Below are 18,339 nucleotides of genomic sequence, written 5' to 3'. Positions count from 1 at the left end.
TTATGCGTACTGGTAAACAGCCAGATGGGATATCCATCATGTTGTGATGGAGTAACTCATCTGCCAAACTCTAAATCATGCCCTTAATTTACTTTCATACTTTTTAGCGGCATGTGTTTATTCTTTGTCTTCATTTGATGCATTCATTTTAGAAAAAGAAACTAGATGTGCAATTTTTCATCATATCCCGGCACTTTTTCTAAATTATTGCCCTTTCATATTTTGAGATATGTCTATAGTACTTAGAATTTATGTACTCAATTCATGGAGGATCCATACCACCAGACTTATCCTTTTTAGTAGGAGGAGCGTACTTTTTGACCAGACATACACATGAGTAAATCTACATGCATATGTTTACTCTTACTCTTTTAAGTAGCTTAACTTCTTTTGGCTATTCATCATTTACAAGTATAAAATTACTCAAAAGTGTAGACTTGCATCTCCCCACCTCCTGAATTCAGAGGGTGGAACCTAATTTACAAGTAAAGTTTTTACATATACCTTTACATGTAAGAGGCAAAGGTCTCTCCAATGGGGCAGAAATCTCCCTATGGCAAAGTGTAAGGAAATATTTGAAACCTTACTAAATTAAAAAGTAAATTAGTACAAATACTTATTGTTAGATATTAATGTAAATTAATTTAAAATATGTATTTTAATTGTAGAATTGTTTTTAAAAACTACAGCAGTAGCAACATTTATAATTATTTTTAATAAATTAAATTAAAGAAAAATTATAACATATGGAACTGTAATTCTGAGGCATGAAGAAGGCCTTTCTGGGGTTTCTGGTGGGGAGCTTTAAATAGGATGCACGGTGCTGACCCTTTTGGCCCATCTTTACTACTCAACAATAAAGGTCCTCTGACATGGAAAGCATGATTGATCCAACTCCAGTTATATCTTAAAATCTATTGGACTGGATACTTACTTTTTAGTGTTGTGAGGAAGAAATATGTTGTGCAACTGTGTGTTTCAATCTCCCAATGAGGATTACTTGAGAGCTAATGTCCTCTAGGGTTACCATAGCAATCATAGGTCAATGTGTCATTTCACGTCCTGAAATAGTTCTTTGTGTTTCAATGTGGACAGGGCTGGACCTAAATCAGATTGACCAGGGCACTGCCCTGGACAGAAAGAAAATGTGGTGTTTGCTGTGGGGGCAGGAGGTTGCTGTGATGTGACTGCAGGAGATGTGAGGAAGATGGGCAGGGGGTTGATGGGGTTCTAAAGGTTATGCTGAAGTAACATTAAGCGGTACAAAAGGGGGTGGTGATGGCTGGAGCATCTGAAGCAATCAAACACTCACACCCAGTCAACAGATCTGGGTTTAATCCATCACCGTTCTTTAGCCCACTCTGCCACCCCAGTTCAGACATGGCCATATGCAAATCAGTCTGACCCTGTGCCTCATGGGAACAGTCCAGCCCGAGTGGGCTAAAGAACGGTGATGGATTAAACCCAGATCTTTTGACTGGGTGTGAGTGTTTGATTGCTTCAGATGCTCCGTCCATCACCACCCCCTTTTGTACCGCTTTGTTTGCCAGAAGTAACATTAAGGGCTGATTACAAAGGCCCTGAATACAATATCGGGCGATCAGGCCGCTGACCACTATCGTGGCAGTCAGGTGACCGCCCAACAAGCAGTTGGTGGTCTGACCATCCAGTTATGGCGGGACCGCCGTGCTGGCAGTCAGAAAGTATTCTTTAACACTGCTGCTTGTGCTGCGGCCCAGGAAAAGGGCTGCAGCACAAGCCACAGTATTAAAGGGCATTTTGTGCACCTCCATGCACTGTGGGCCATGTGCCATGTGCTGCATGGCACACGGTGCATGGATGTGAGGGGTCCACATGTGCTCCCAGGACCACTTGCAGTGTCCCACGAGGGATGTAGGCCCTTTTTGGGGCTCCTAAAGTCCCTTTCTGTCAGCCTTTTCATGGCGGTGGGACCACCATGAAAGGTTGTCAGTAAGGGACATCATAATCTCAAAGTCGGAGCCTGCTTCGGCGCCGCCATCATTATGGATTGCGATTCTGACCGCTGCCCTGTTGGGATCAGTAGATCCTGTTGAAGGGGGTGGTCTGCCCCCTGTCCAACACGGGTCCAACCGCATGCAGTCGGACCGAAGAACTGATGGTCAGGCGAACCACCACCGAAGGCCTGTTGGTGGGCGCCCCCGCAACATCGCAATTAGGCCCAATGTCTTTAACGGGACCCGATTGAGACCTAGTAGGATGGACGGGCTGCTGTATACATAACACTAAGGGCCTATTTAAGAGTCTTCAGGCCCCTGGACAGTCAGACTCATAAGGAGCGGCAGTGGTAGTCTTCCGACTTCCCTATTACAATTAGGGTGGTCGGACCGCCATTTCCCTGCCTCAGCCACCAGGGAACTGCTATTTCCTGGCAGTGTTGTGGTGGTCAGGAGGTCACAATATGCTTGGCGGGACCACCATGGTCCTGACAAGCATATTACGAGTTTTCTCTCTGCCACGGTTTTCATAGCGGTTCCACTGCCATGAAAGCTGTGGCAGAGAGAAAAAAAGGGGGCCCAACAGAGCCCCCTGGTGCTTCACACCATGTGGAGGCACACAGGGGAGCACAACATGCTTTACAGTCCATGAAATGCAGGAACCTTTTTTGGTGTTCTCATTGTGGTGCCCATTTTTAGAGGCTGTGAGAATGTAAAAAATAAAGCCAGACAGACACAACAAATACTCATAATCTGGCGGCCAGTCTGACCACAGGTTTAGTGATATGGCAGCAGGGCAGACCTGACTCTGCACCACCAAGTTCGCAATCAGGCTTAAGTCAGGCAGCTCCCTGCTGTGCCCCTTGGAATATTGGCTCCCCAAGCCCAAGGCTGGTCCTGATCAGGCTCAGAAAGAAGATTAACTGTTCTGTTACATTGAGCAGTGGGAACTCTCCACAATATTTGTCGATACACTATAATCATAAAGGCAAGAACCAGGGAGAGGAATATCACAGATTGCAAAAGTTGAACTAAAGTAAGACTTAGATGTTTGATTTTTGGTTAGGTCTCAGAGGGCTAATAAAGTCTGTACAAAGAGGAGCAAAAGGTTGATCCTCCCTCAACCATTGACTGTTGTAAATGCCATTCACATATGTGTCAGCCCACATTCACCTGCTAGTGGTTGATTCTTTCTGCCAATTATGGCATATGAAGATTAGCTATTGCTGAAAGCATGTTCACAGGAACTGGTGAATAGTTATTGCAGTAAAGTTAACAGCTTCCAAAATACAGAGACCTCGAGAGTGTCCTGAAAAGAACCATTTCATTATCCATAGAACAACATTCCAAACAACATTGTTGCATCCCATTGCCTTAAAACAAAATGGGATGCATCTACCCCCTTTACAAATCTCAAGTAAGATAGAATTAAAGCAATATAAGAGTAGTTAATTAACCTAACGTGAATAAGACAATGGGAGGGAAACATATAAATAACGGTGAATTTCAGTAACAACAGAGAGTCTTTAGCTAGGAGTCATAATATATTTTGGCTTCTCTACAAGGGGCGAGTTTTGCCTCCACTGCTTCCCAACCAGGTGTGACCAACACTCAATATCTTCTTACAATTTCTGGCACGCAAGGACCCTTACAGTATGTATTGTGCCATCATACGTCAAACCTAAAAATGAACCAGAAAATAGAATGTTAAGGAACGTTTTGCATTCTAAAATGATGACAAGCAGACATACATGTTTTATAAAATTCCTAAATGAAAATAAAAAAAATTAGAAGTTTTGGTCAGTTAAGTTGATAAACGTAAGAAGAAAAGGGACGCAAGTTTGGGAGATTACAAAGCAATCACGGAAGTATTCCACACTCTTGGAAAATTAAACTTCGGGAATGAAAATCTTGCTGAAAATGTTATTACATTTGTCAACAACGGTGGGATTTTTCTTTCAAATTGCCACCTTAATTTTTTGTTACCACGGTGCATGTTAACGGAAGTATTGCTTCAACTACAAGTTTTTCAATTTTTCCTCAACTGTCTGTGTGCTTTATTCGATATGCATGCTCCTTTCTTTATATTTCTGTCTGCCATCCAATATGCGTACAGTGGCCATATTGAATTGAATAAATGCGTTATTGTATGATTAATTAAAATATTCACAATAATAACAAGCATTTGCAATACAATAGGTCTCGCAGCATTAACGTTTGAGTTATTGGCATTGTATATGACAATGTGTTGCATGAATTTTTTTGCAAACTCTGTATTGGCGCATGAAGATGATTTGCAAGTGGCTATTTTGTTGTTTGTAAATAAATATGTAAAGATTGTATATTTGTTTTGTTAAAGTTTCATGTTTCGCCAGGGCGAGACCTAAAAAGCCTGCAATGTATCTTTGGATGTGTGGCGAAAGAGGCCTACTGGCTTGAGTGCGAAAAAATATTACATTCGGGCGGGAGTGAAGAGGCTCTTTTGGGGTAGGACTGTGATATCATTCTTTGGATTGGACCTCTTTGGGAAATGGACCCCATTAGGTGTGGGAGAGCTGATCCCAATTGTGCAGAGGGTTATAAAAAGCGGAAGTAGTAGATTCCCTGGGACGGGAAGTATGGTAAATTTGGGCAGGGTGGGTGTTTCTCAAATGCTGTGGTGTTAGGGGTAGATAAGACGTGTGGAGTAGACCCCTTGGGTGTAGTCACTGTCGTGTTCGAATTGTAGTGTCAGGTGTACATTAACCACATGGTAAAGATTGCAGTGGATCGCTAAGGTACATTGTATCTTTGGCTACAGCTGATCCCCGTATGCACTTGATCGACATGTGCAGTGTCTATTGGATTTTATTGTGCAGCTAGTCCAGGGTGCAGCTGATATCTGGGAATGGGGCTGCTGCTCAGGCACTTACGTTTTAGGAGGAATTAGGTTTATGTTTTGCACATGTAGTATATCGAGGTCTCCAGCCGAGTGGAAATAGAATTTCAACCTTCAAAAGGATTTCAATCCCTCTGTTCACCCTCGCCCCTTCAAATGGGGAAGTAGCGATCCGGAGCCACGATCTTTTTCCTCTAATAACGCAGATATTTTTACCCCGCTGAACGGTGGCCACAGCTCAAAGGAAACGTTTTTCGTTATTTACGTTCAACCATAAGTAAATGTGAAGTAAACCGGTCCAGATGAAAACGTAGCAGGGGCATTCACTGGCCTTTAGCATGCAAGGAGGATATTCAATGACGTAATCTAAGATTTGAAGGCGGCAATGGCCCCTCACTTACCACCGCTGGCAATGCGCCCAGATCTTTGGTGGTGAAGGCAGGGTTTGGGCTCTTATTTTATTTTTTATATAGCGCGAACTCGACCCGAACTGCTTTACACGAGCACCAGTTGCATTTCAGACGGACGCATTCATTTTTTTAGTTACGGGGAGATTAAGTGATTTGCCCAGAATCACAGGATGTTTGAGCCAAAGTCGAGAATCGAACCCATTTCCCCAGCTGCTAAGTCGGCCGCTCTAGCCGTTAAGCCACATCCTCAATTGGCCTTCTCTGTCAGGAAGGCTGCTGGGATATGACAGGCAAAAGTGTTGCCTCATGGTTCAGACAATGCTCAGTCACAGAGGTTGGCCTTTAGTAGGATCCATCTGTGCCATATCTGAACAGGACCAACCATAAACGAATCAGTCATGGCCTGACCAATAGGGGGCAGTCCACCGAACTACTACTACCAAGCCACATCCCATGAACACATGAACACAAACAGCCCCAGATGCACTAAGCCCTTGATGGTACTCAGTGGTGAGGTGCAGCTTGAGCTCTTCTAGAGTTAAGGTCAAACGCTCCATATTTTGGTTGAGGGGTGTTTTCATTTAGGGAGACAAATTCATTTCACGATTAAGAATATTCATTCATAAACTCGGGGAACAGTTTGGAATAGTATTCCATTCAATCATTTTAGCTGGGCTACACCATTTCAGAAATAGATCTTATACATGCACATGAATTGTGGGCCTATGCCTATAGTGCCCACACCGCCAGCGCTCGCTCCACTCTGCGCACGTTAACACTTATATACCAAGGAAACTCAAGAGACATCTTTGTGGGAAAGCAGTGGTGCAGGTTTATTTCGTACAACAGGTAGCTGATAAGGTGGGTCATCTTACAGGCGATCCAATGCGGCAGCCCTTCGCTGACCCGCATGCCTAAGGAGCCATCTTGCACGGCGAGGCGATGCTCTGACGGTGCAGTAAATTATCACTTTATTTCGTTATCGCTCCGCCCCCCCTGTCAGGGCGGAGCGATGAGGCACACCCCCGGTCGGGTCAGGCCCCCCGATCACCCGAAGGACTAACGGGGCGCCGACGCTGTTTCCTGGAACCCCCTCGGCTCCAGGTTCTTGGCTCAGGCACCCTTACTGTGCCAGGCAGAGGTATTTAGGCTGTATCCTTCTGCCGCAGAGGTACCCCTACTGTCCATCTGCTTCCAGATCGCCCTGTGACTCTGCCTGCAACACAAAACATGACCATTAAAGATTCACAACTTTCGCCAGCCGCTCTGCAGCTGGGTCAGGGTTCAGGGAGGGAATAGCGCAGAGCAGCCCAAGGAACCAACGAGGGAAGGAGAGGCCGAGCAAAGTTGTTGGGCCTGCTATATACCCCCCGGGAACGCCCCCATCCCCAGGAGAGCCCTCCCTATTGGCCGTTGGCGAGGAGGGCGGCTCAGGTGGGTTGGCGCGCTGCAGGCTCCACTCGCCCTTCGTGTGGTACTAAGGCGCTGTCCCGCCCATGCTCCCCTTCGTGTCGCGCTGCCAGCGGCATAGTGCCCACACCGCCAGCGCTCGCTCCGCACTGCGCACGTTAACACTTATATACCAAGGAAACTCAAGAGACATCTTTGTGGGAAAGCAGTGGTGCAGGTTTATTTAGTACAACAGGTAGCTGATAAGGTGGGTCATCTTACAGGCGATCCAATGCGGCAGCCCCTCGCTGACCCGCATGCCTAAGGAGCCATCTTGCACGGCGAGGCGATGCTCTGACGGTGCAGTAAATTATCACTTTATTTCGTTATCGCTCCGCCCCCCTGTCAGGGCGGAGCGATGAGGCACACCCCCGGTCGGGTCAGGCCCCCCGACCGCCCGAAGGACTAACGAGGCGCCGACGCTGTTTCCTGGAACCCCCTCGGCTCCAGGTTCTTGGCTCAGGCACCCTTACTGTGCCAGGCAGAGGTATTTAGGCTGTATCCTTCTGCCGCAGAGGTACCCCTACTGTCCATCTGCTTCCAGATCGCCCTGTACTCTGCCACAGCTCTGGAGGAGGCCCCCGTCGATGACAGAGCCCCCCACCCACCCGTTTACTGGTACCCTGCCGCTGACAGGGCCTCCTGTAAGTCTAGGAGGAAGACATCCATACCCAGCCCAGACAAGTGCACCCCGTCGCTTTCATAATATCCCTCAGTCCTTTCCTGTATAAGCGCATGCCTAATGAACCCCAGGCCCCTCCTCTCCATGAATTTCTGCATGGACCTGTTGACCCTCTTCCGGCCTTGCTCTATAGCACCTGCTGACCGTGCTCCCTTCCAGACCTTGCGGGGGACAATCTCCGACCATATTAACTCAGTGGCTCCAAATTGGTTAGTCATAACTGTCACATCCCTCTGCATGGCTTCTATTAAGGCTCCCCTCCCCACTGTGACCAGATCATTCTCCCCAGATGGATAATGAGGATGTTGGGAGGACCGCCCCGTGCTGCTAGGCATTGGTCAAGCCTACGCTTCAGCTGACCCCATCTCATTCCCGGGAAACCCAGCCATAGAATTCGTGTCCTTGCTAAGGCCAGATCCCATCTCCTGTATATCGCCCACTGCTCCAGCCTGGTAACGTAAGAGTGGCCCATCACCCACACGCAACAATCAGCTGCAAGAAAAGACACCGTTGGCATTAATGTTTTATTTATAATTGAACACTGCACTACAAGCGAAAAAATTGGCGTTTCATCACATCTACACATAAATTTCTGCACTGCAAACGAAAATTGGCTTTGCATAACCACATAACCACACTCAACAATGACATGCTCATGGGAACCATGGCCTGCCCAAATGGCTCCTCTTCCCAGCTTGCGTGAGAAGCATAGCCCCTGCGGCCAAACGTACTCAGGGGCGGACGTACCGCTGATAGCAAGAGGACGACCACCTCCCCACCCTCTTGACACCTTCCTCGCCCAGCCCGGCCCTGTATGCGGCGGTAGCCGCCCCTATCCTAAATGAATGGCTGGAAAATTTCCGACCTGTATCGTTATCTGACAAGCCTGCCCTAGCCATCACCGTGGCCATTACTCGCTCCAACTGGAATTTGGTCAATGGAGTGCCGTCAGCATGAATTAAGAAGGTGCCCGCCAGCAGTGGCCTGATCTTCAGGTACTCCCTGACCAAGGTGACCGGGCAATACCTGGGATCAACAAATGCATGTAACGTGATGGCCACGCCCTTCCCAGCCTGATCAGTTTTGGATTTACGTAGCCACAACACTAATGAATCCCTGGCGCAGACATTCATCATGTCTAAAGCTCTCCCTGATCTGTCAGATTTGGATTTGGCCACCAGCTCGCTGGCCCTAAAGGCACCAAAGAACGCTAAGCAGAAGGCTGTCGAGAAGAGCTGCGCCTCGTATGCCGAATTCGTGACAGACGGCACTGTGTCCAACATGCGCTGGAGAGCGGGGAACTCAATTCCTGCCCTTCTGTCGGGGAACCTGACTTCATCCCTGGCCCACCCCTTCAATGCTGCCCTAATCTTGAATGCCCCCGTTGGATCCTGTTCTCCATTTAATTGGGTCCCATGTTTAAGTGCTGCCAGGTGGCTGCACACCCAGGAGTGTGACTTGCCCGTCTCCCTTGCCCACACTACAAAAGCCTCCACTTGCTCCATTGTACTTAGGGCTGCTGCTCCCAGGGACAGGATCACTGCGCGGAAAGTGGTTAGTTGGGCCGCATATCTTCTCCTGGTTGACAGGGCCAGGGAACGTTGTCCCATCCTCTTCAACCGTTCCCCCACTGAAGGAGTCGCCATAGAGTTGCCGGGAATGGTGTCATCTCTTCCCCCGCCTGCGGCCATGCCTCTCGGAATCGTGACAGCTGGAAGCGAGAAAGAGCGTCAGCTGACACATTCTTGACACCTTCGACATGCCTAGCCTTGAACTCAATGTTATTCTGTAACCCAGCCCTGACTAATTCCCTCAGCAGACTTAAGACTAACAGGCAGTTGGCACTCAGACCATTGATGGCTTAGACCACTGCCAAGTTGTCGGACCAGAACACCACCTTCTTGTTGCCCAATCCTTCCGACCATAAATGCAGTGCCACCACAATGGGGAATAGTTCCAGGACAGTTATATTTGCAGTCACCCCTTTCTTGCGCCACGCATCCGGCCACTTCATGGCACACCACTTATCTCCAAAGATCACCCCAAATCCTACCCTACCGGATGCGTCTGAAAATAGACATAACCCTTGGCTGCTTTCCCAGGGAGCCCTCCATATCACTGTGCCATTGAAACTCTTCAGAAACTCGTCCCACATTTGTAGGTCTGCCCTCAACCCCGGTCCCAGTCGTACTAAGTGATGTTTCTTCTTTACGCTGGCCGTAGCCTTTGCCAACCTGCGGGAAAACACCTTACCAGCCGGTATGACCCTTGCTGCGAAGTTCAATTTGCCCAACAGGCTCTGGACCACCTCAAGTGTTGCACTACCCTTTCCAATCATTGCACTAATGTCCTGCCTCATGTCACACACATTGTCCGCTGGGAGTCTGGATTCTCCTCTGATGGTATCGAGTTCTATGCCCAGGAATGTCAATATCTGTGCGGGCCCTTCAGTTTTCCTCGGTGCTAAAGGAACACCTAAATGTTCTGCCAGGACTTCAAATGCTTGCAGGGCCTCTGCGCATTCCTGGGAGCCGTCCCTGCCAAAAAAGAGGAAATCGTCTAGGTAGTGGGTGACTTGGGAAATACCATGCCTGGCCGTGAGGGCCCACTGAAGAAAGGAACTGAATGCCTCGAAGAAGGCGCATGAGACAGCGCAACCCATGGGCATGCAGCGATCGAAAAAGAATGCCCCCTCCCACCTGAAACCCAGCAAGTGCTGACTGTCTGGGTGAACAGGTAGGAGGCGGAACGCTGACTTGATGTCTGCCTTGGCTAACCACGCTCCCTTGCCTGTCCCCCTGATCAAGTCAATGGCCATGTCCAGCGAGCAATAAGAGACCGAACACGCCCCGTCCTCTAACCAATGATTGACTGAATTACCCTCCGGGTAGGACAGGTGGTGTATCAACCTGTACGTCCCGTGCTGCTTTTTTGGAACCACGCCTAGTGGAGAAACTAAAAATGTTTGCAACGGGGGTGAAGGGAATGGCCCTGCGACCCTCCCCAGATCAACCTCCTTCCTGATCTTGTTACTGACCACCTGTGGTAAGTCCCTGGCCGATTTCAGATTCAAGGCGTCCCTGGGTCCGAGAGGGCCTTTGTAGGGAATTCTAAAGCCATCAACAAAACCATCAACTAACAGCATTCGCTCTTTTACAAGTGGGTACACCCTGAGTAAAGGTAAGATGTTCTGCAACACTATGGGGGATGGACCTTTGGTATGCTCCGTCCCTTTTTTCGGCTGAGGAAATACGTCATTGCCAGTCTTATTGCTGGGTTCAGCCCGTCCCTTGCCCTGTGACACTGTGAAAGGTGGGCCCTTGATGTGCCCTGCCCGAACTCCATGCTGCAAAGGGGAATTGTAGCCTGTCTCATTGGTATGTTCAGTCCGTCCTTTCTGCTGTTCAGGTACCTTATTGTCGTGCGCCGTCCGCTCCTTGTGTTGGAGCGGGGGGGAGTTTTGGCCGCTGGTGCAGGCGATTGCTGCGTGGTGGGCACCGCATTTGCTGCATTCATGGGCAAACTTACACGCCCTACCCCAGGTACATATCCCATTGTTAAACATTCTGCAGGTTCCTGAGTTAAAACGTCTCGGTCCGGCTCCATGTCCCCTCCCCCGCCCCCCGAAAGGGCTGTTGGAAGGACCGCCTAGGAAACTGTTCCCACTTTTGCTCCTGCTCCCACTTTTTTGTGTCACCCTCGCTCTGTGTTCTATGAACAGTTTCTCTCTTGCTATTCCCAGTCCTGCACATATGCTTAAACCAGAGCTGAATGTCCGTGTGGTCCCACCCTAAGTCTGGGCAGCTGGCCATGGTCTTCCTAAATTCTTGGTCGTACGAGAACCAGCCCATCCCTCCGGACTCTCTTGCCCCCTGCTTGATGGAGTTGGCATACTCCATCAAGGCCTCACTCTGAGCTGGGTCCTTCTGTACTATGATGGCAGCTAATATGTTGAACGCCTCAGTCCAGTTCTCAATAGTTTTTTCCGTCCAACGCTGGAATCTAACCTTGTCCTCCTCTTTCTTCCCCATCCTCCTAGTGTCAGCGCCTGCGTTGTCATGCATTAACAGAGTCAGAATGTCAATATATTCCCTCCTCCATATACCTTCCTTAGCAGCCTGGGGTACCTGTCTGGCCAAGGAGCAGCCGCCTTTTGATTTCATGCCAGGTCTCCCTAAGCCGGCTGGTTGGCACGCCCCCACTGGAGCTGAAGAGGCCCCGCCTGGCGTAGGTTGAGCCAGCCCCCCTGAACCAACCCTGCCACTTGTACCATTCGCCGTACTTGATGCTGCCCCCTCTGTGGCAGGTGCTTGACCGGCAGCCTGCGGCATGGTGGGGGTGGTCCCTTGAGGGATACTGGGGGTGACACTTTGAGGTACGATGGGGGCGGCACTTTGAGGAACCATAGGGGCAACACTTAGGGGCGCAACGGGGGCAACACTTTGCTGGGCGACTGCTGACACACTCTGAGAGTTAAAGGCATTGACAATCTGAGGGGTGACCGTGATAATAGGGGCGGCACTTTGAGGAACAATGGTGGCTGCACTCTGTTGGGTGACTGGTGGTCCGGCCAGCAATGGTGACCCTGTTAGCAGAGGCGGCCCCGCTGGCAATGACTGAGCCCATACTTGACTCACTGGATCCGCTGATGCCGACCCTGGAAGTGGGGCCAACCTTTCTTGTGCTGCTGCCATGGCGTCTAAACTTTTTTTAAACATTGCCATTAAACCCATCATACCGTCCATTGTCTTACCCATTTGGGCCAAGTCCGTTATTCCTGCCGCTGACTCGTGTACCACAGTAGGTACCATGGGCATATCCGCTGGCAGCACAGCCGGGGGGGGAGGCGACGCCGGCTGATTGTTACGTGCTGGCACGGACGGGAATTCCTTCTGGGTGATCTTCCGCTTGCGGGTGGACCGACGCGTCCCGTCTCCTGAGGTGCCCGGAGCGTCCTCGGGGGCCCCAGGTCGGCCAGCCTCCTCTAGCCTACGCGCCTCAATGAAACCTTGTGCCCATGCTGGCCCTTTAGTCTGCGCGACTGCCAGGAATTCCGCCCACAGCCCATCCTGGGGCAACGCGGCGCCACGGGTGCTCATTGCGAAGGCTTCTACCCTTCCGGGTCCCTACGGATGAGAAAGTACATGCAATTAAGCCACACATTCCGGCGTCCACTACCCCACCCCCCCGTGGCATCGTGCCTTCCTGGCCGGATCTGCTGGCCTGCGTCTGCTCCGCTAGCCGCCACCTGTCCCTGTTTCAGAAAACCAACCGCCGTACGCAACCCGTGCATTACCTGCTGCTCTTTCAAGTTTAGCCGCTGCCGATCCTTGCCCGCGTTCCTGAGCGCAATCTGTAAAACAATACTGCATTATTTACCGTCAAACTGTATTTCCTGCGAGCCCACCTGTAAAAAACCCGTGTTATACAATGCACCACTCCTTTACGTGACACCGCATTACCCGAGCGTGAATTGCACGTCGCGACCAGACTGCCCCTTCGTTCAATGGGCTGACCAAATGGACCTTGCCCTGCAATTACCTGTTGATCTACGCCTTTCTCCCAAGTAGCTGCTAATCCTTGCGACGTGTTTCCAGCGTTATCTGAAAGAACAACACAACGTTACTCATCCTGTACACTGTACTTGTGTATTAACATACTTGCGACCAATCGGCCAATGCCTATTACCACCTTCCCCAGGCGGGTACCTGTACCCCAGGACGTGAACCTGCCCGCATGCCTAGAGCGGATTGCATCTTTTAATCTCTTGCTCTCCAGCCTCTCTAGCCTAGAAAGGTCATTATACTTTCCTCGACCAGGACCCAGTTAGTGTACAAAGGAGCTAGTGTAGAAAGGCCACTAGGCAGGGCTCATACAGACTCATAACATTAGACGTTGTTACATGTACCCCATCCTACCCCTACCCGAGGAACGTAAAGAGTCTCGGGCACGTATATTGTGTATAGAACTGTCACACCTGGCAATCTGAAGCTTTAGCAGCCATGCCGAGAAGGCGTGCAAGCCCGAGGACAGGAGCGTGGTACAGTGTATTATAGCGCACCGAAGTGTGCGTACTGCTGAAGACTGCACCGGTTTAAACATATATTTGGCTCGTGAGGTGGTAGAAGGCGTGCAAGCCCGAGGACAGGAGCATGGTACAGTGTATTATAGCGCACCGAAGTGTGCGTACTGCTGAAGACTGCACCGGTTTAAACATACATTTGGCTCGTGAGGTGGTACCTCGCCGGTGAGGGAACGCAGACCATCATGGTCAGAGGTAGTCACTGGCACGTGTCTCCTTCCTGCGGACGTACGGTTCCGGGAGGCATATTGTAGTGGTGTAGAATGTGCAAGGCAGGTGTAGCAAAGGCTGCGGCAGGGCCAGCACATGCAGTTACGTGAAAACGACGCCATTTGTTTGCACGATACGATGGCCATTTGTTTTCACGATAAGATGGCGAGCGCGAGGCCGGCAGTGGATTAAACAGAAGGCCGCTGGAGACCCGCGACTCCGTCTGGGTCAGGCATGATTTATTCGTTTCCCGTAATTGTGCACCGTGCAGGGGTGTGCTTGTGGCCGAGGCACTGGGCTGAATGTGATTTATTACCTAATGAATATCCAACAGAACATCACATACCGTCGATGCACTAGGTAACAAGCGGATGCACATTGTGTTTACGTGAAAAGACGCCATTTGCTTTCACTAGTAAAAATGGCGAGTGCAAGACCGGAAGTGGATTACATGGAAGGCCGCTGAAGCCCCCCAACTCAGTCTGTGCATCTCGATGGGGAAGGGGGGGGGCTTACGTTTGATTACTACATGAAACAATGTCGTGCCTACTGTAGGAGGGCGGAAAGTAACAGAAGGCCGCTGGAGCCCCGCGACTCCGTCTGGGTCAGGCATGATTTATTCGTTTCCCATAATTGTGCACCGTGCGGGGGTGTGCTTGTGGCCGGGGCACTTGGCTGAATGTGATTTATTACCTAATGAACATCCAACAGAACATCACATACCGTCGATGCACTAGGTAACAAGTGGATGCACATTGTGTTTACATGAAAAGACGCCATTTGCTTTCACTAGTAAAGATGGCGAGCGCAAGACCGGAAGTGGATTACATGGAAGGCCGCTGAAGCCCCGCAACTCAGTCTGTGCATCTCGATGGGGCAGGGGGGGCTTACGTTTGATTACTACATGAAACAATGTCATGCCTACTGTAGGAGGGCGGAAAGTAGCCCCGCAACTCAGTCTGTGCATCTCGATGAGGAAGGGGGGGGCTTACGTTTAAATACTACATGAAACAATGTCGTGCCTACTGTAGGAGGGTGGAAAGTAAAATAGCCCCGCAACTCAGTCCGTGCATCTCGGTGAGGAAGGGGGGGCTTACGTTTAAATACAACATGAAACAATGTCGTGCCTACTGTAGGAGGGTGGAAGTAAAGCATTTAACCGAATGGACTGTGCTCATGCCAACTTCGACAAGAAATGTGCTCAATTTTGCTGGCCGGTGTACAACGTTGCATTACTGTTTCACCCAACTTCGACAAGCCAAATCTGATTACCCGAGCAATAAGCAATCTTCAATTATCATTTTGTGCAACCCAGTTCCTTGACCGAAGAGCAGACCCCCGGAAGGGGCCGGTGCACAACGTTGCATCACCGTCTCACCCGACTCGACCAGCATGTAAGCAACTTTCAATTGCCATTTAGCGCAACTGGGTTCCCATGACCGGGGGGGGGCGCGGCCCCAGAAGGATCCCTGCCACCCCAAAGAAGCCCGGCCTCGACCCCCGCCACACCCGGTGAGCACCCCGAACCGCACACCCCACCCCGAGCACAGACCAAACAGAGCCACCCCACGCCCCCCATCAGCCCAGGCAGCCGCACGGCCCGGACCCCGGGTCCGCAACAACGCCCCGCCCACAAGCCCGAACGCCCACAGCGACATCCCACGACGGCGGCAGACCAGGGAGCCACCCGCAGGGCCCCCGCGCACACACGGGCCCGACCGGCTCCACTCAAACCCCAGGTAGATCTCGGAGTCCAACATAGAGCCAGCCAAACCCACGCACACACAGGAGCCCCGCGAATCACACCCCCGTCCACCGCCATCACGGGACACCACCGCCAACACTCAAGCCCATGCCCAAAGCATCGCCACCAACCCAAAGCCCGGGCCACGCGTCCGCGCGAACAGCCGGGAACACAAAACGGCTCTGCCCCGTCCGCCCCCGGAACGGAAAACACAACTCAAAGCACCCACCGATGCAGCACGGGCCCGGGCCAGGTCCCTCCAAGTGCAACCAAGATCCCTCCAAACCCGCGCCCCCCCAGACAAGGAAACCCGCTCATTCCCCTGATTCCGCCGCTCAATCTACTCCCGGAACACCACTACCAACCCCCCCCCCCCGTGGTCGTGCCACTGGGCCCCATCAACCTGGTCATGCCCAGGGACGGGGCCGGGGGGACGCCGAGTAGTAGCCACATACCTTGGTGATAAACCGACGAGAGTAACACGACGCACGTCACGAATAGCGCAGAGCATCCCAAGGAACCAACGCGGGAAGGAGAGGCCGAGCAAAGTTGTTGGGCCTGCTATATACCCCCCGGGAACGCCCCCATCCCCAGGAGAGCCCTCCCTATTGGCCGTTGGCGAGGAGGGCGGCTCAGGTGGGTTGGCGCGCTGCAGGCTCCACTCGCCCGTCGTGTGGTACTAAGGCGCTGTCCCGCCCATGCTCCCCTTCGTGTCGCGCTGCCAGCGGCAAAGACACCGTCCAGTTTCAACTGCTGGCCGTGCCCCAATTGGAAGGGCGCACAAGTAACCCCAGGGCGGGACTAAGATTTTGCATGTGGTTGGCTATCTTCTATGATGACATAAGGGCCAAATACAATGGGAGCCAGATGATGTTCCAGTTTGTAAGATTAACTGAAGCATCTTCACTCATCATCATGCAGTGTATTTTTTAGACCACCCTGACACTGCTGTGGTCATTAAAAAACAGATGGCATGTTAGACCTTGCAGACATTGTTCAAAACCTCCAACACACCCATGTCTTAAGAGACAACCAGCACAAAGCCTGCTCGACAAGTCCCTGGGCGATGGCCTCCAGTCTCAGAAGGCCTCTGGTCCAGAGGCTCTCCCTTTTCTATTCTTAACAGCAGGCCATTCCAGTTCATATGCCGGAGGCAGGCTGTCAATCCAGCGGGCAACTGGTTGTAACAAAGAGCAGTAATCACAGCCCGAGCAACAGCCATAAACTAGCAGAGGCGAAGAGCACAGCACTTTTGTTGTGGACGGGCAATACGCATTTCATTTTACAAATACATGCTGATGTCAAACAGTCTGTGAGGGTCTGTGACAGCTACAATGTGAGCTCCCACACGAGGCGCGTGGCACCACACAGAATGCCTCAAAAAGTAAAGTCTGTCAGTGAATTGGCTGAATAACAAATACCAATATAGGTACACACGTCCACATATACGAAACAGAATTATAAACATGATTTTCATCTTTTTATACATTAGATTAAAAGTGTTAAAAAACAAGGTATTTCTTCATGCTATGGGTGTAAACGCAGCCTCTTGTACCAAACCCTCCACGCTAAAAATGTGTCACTTTGAAACCTGCCGGGAAAGTTGACATGGCATGGGTGTGGAGGATTCTTTCTACGTCAGCCCTTTCCCAGGCGAGACAAAACAATCACACCAACCTGGCAATAAACATTCAATAACACTGCAAAAACAGCACTGCCTGTGCAAGAATCTTCATCTGTACCTTTAATGGACTTATCTCCGTAAACATAAGGTGGAATGCGTTAATGTGGAAAGCCAGCGAAGCATACATCTACCGAGTGAGTGTATAAGGCAGTGACAGAGCTCACATCCACCATCTCTTCTTAATGTTGCGATTTTCTGCCGGATTTGAGCGCGCGGGATTGCTAAACCTACGTGCTAATTCGGCAGTAGAAAAAAAGAGAAATTCCCTTTCATGTGCCGATTCCCTGCTGTCCTGTAGCCGTGCGTCTCTAAAGGGTTTGGGTACAGGCAGGAATCTCGGTGAATGCACGCGCTCAGCAGCAGTACGACCGGTGCTGTCAGCCCTCACACCAATCAGCGGTCTGAGCCTCACAAAGCTTCTCAATCTGGCAGTGTTGCCATCAGAGCCTGCTGCTGCAGCCCGCATTTAATGGGGATCCATGTTTTACGACACACACCCGGCCGAGCTGCCTCCCACTTCCCCCGGTCACTCTGCTGTATCTGGTCGCGCTGCTCGGCTTTCATTAGCGGAAAAGGAAAACGCACAGACAACAAGTGTTATTAAATAAATAAAGGTGCAGACATGCTGTTTTGGGAGGTGGGAGGGGTTTGAAAGCGCCAGTGTTATTAAATAAATAAAGGCGCGGACGAAGAACTGCGCGTGACGAAAACTACCGTGGGCCGGGACTTCCGTTTCGTGCTGGAAGCTCGCGCCCACGGAGTGGCTAGCCAGGAGAGGAGCTGTGGTGACGCAGGGCTCCCATGCCCGAGGGAAAGCCCCATGGTGGCAGCTGAAATCCGGAGTGGCGGTAAGTGGGCCTTAGTTGTAGGAGGTAGGAGGGGGTGTTGGTGCACTCGTGTGTGTGTGCGCGCGCGTGTGTGTATGTGTGCGACGGGGGCTCGGTGCACTCGTGTGTGTGTATGTGTGTGCATGTGTGCGACGGCGGGGGGGGCTCGGTGCACTCGTGTGTGTGCGAGCAGGTGTGTATGTGTGCGGGGGGTGTGTGTCTCTTTATGTATGCGTGCGTGCATGGGCGCTCATGTGTGTGTCTCTGTGTGTGCGCATGCGTGTGTGTTGGAGCTTCCCAGGAGACAGGAGATGGCCACAGCGAACGTGTTCGCGAGCGCGTGGCCCGCTCCGATCGCCATGCGCGTGGCCAGGTCCTGTCTCCTGGAAAGCTGCGT

This window comes from Lissotriton helveticus, chromosome 6 (assembly GCF_964261635.1).
Source record: "Lissotriton helveticus chromosome 6, aLisHel1.1, whole genome shotgun sequence".
In the NCBI taxonomy this organism is placed as follows: Eukaryota; Metazoa; Chordata; class Amphibia; order Caudata; family Salamandridae; genus Lissotriton; species Lissotriton helveticus.
This window is presented reverse-complemented; position numbering follows the sequence as displayed.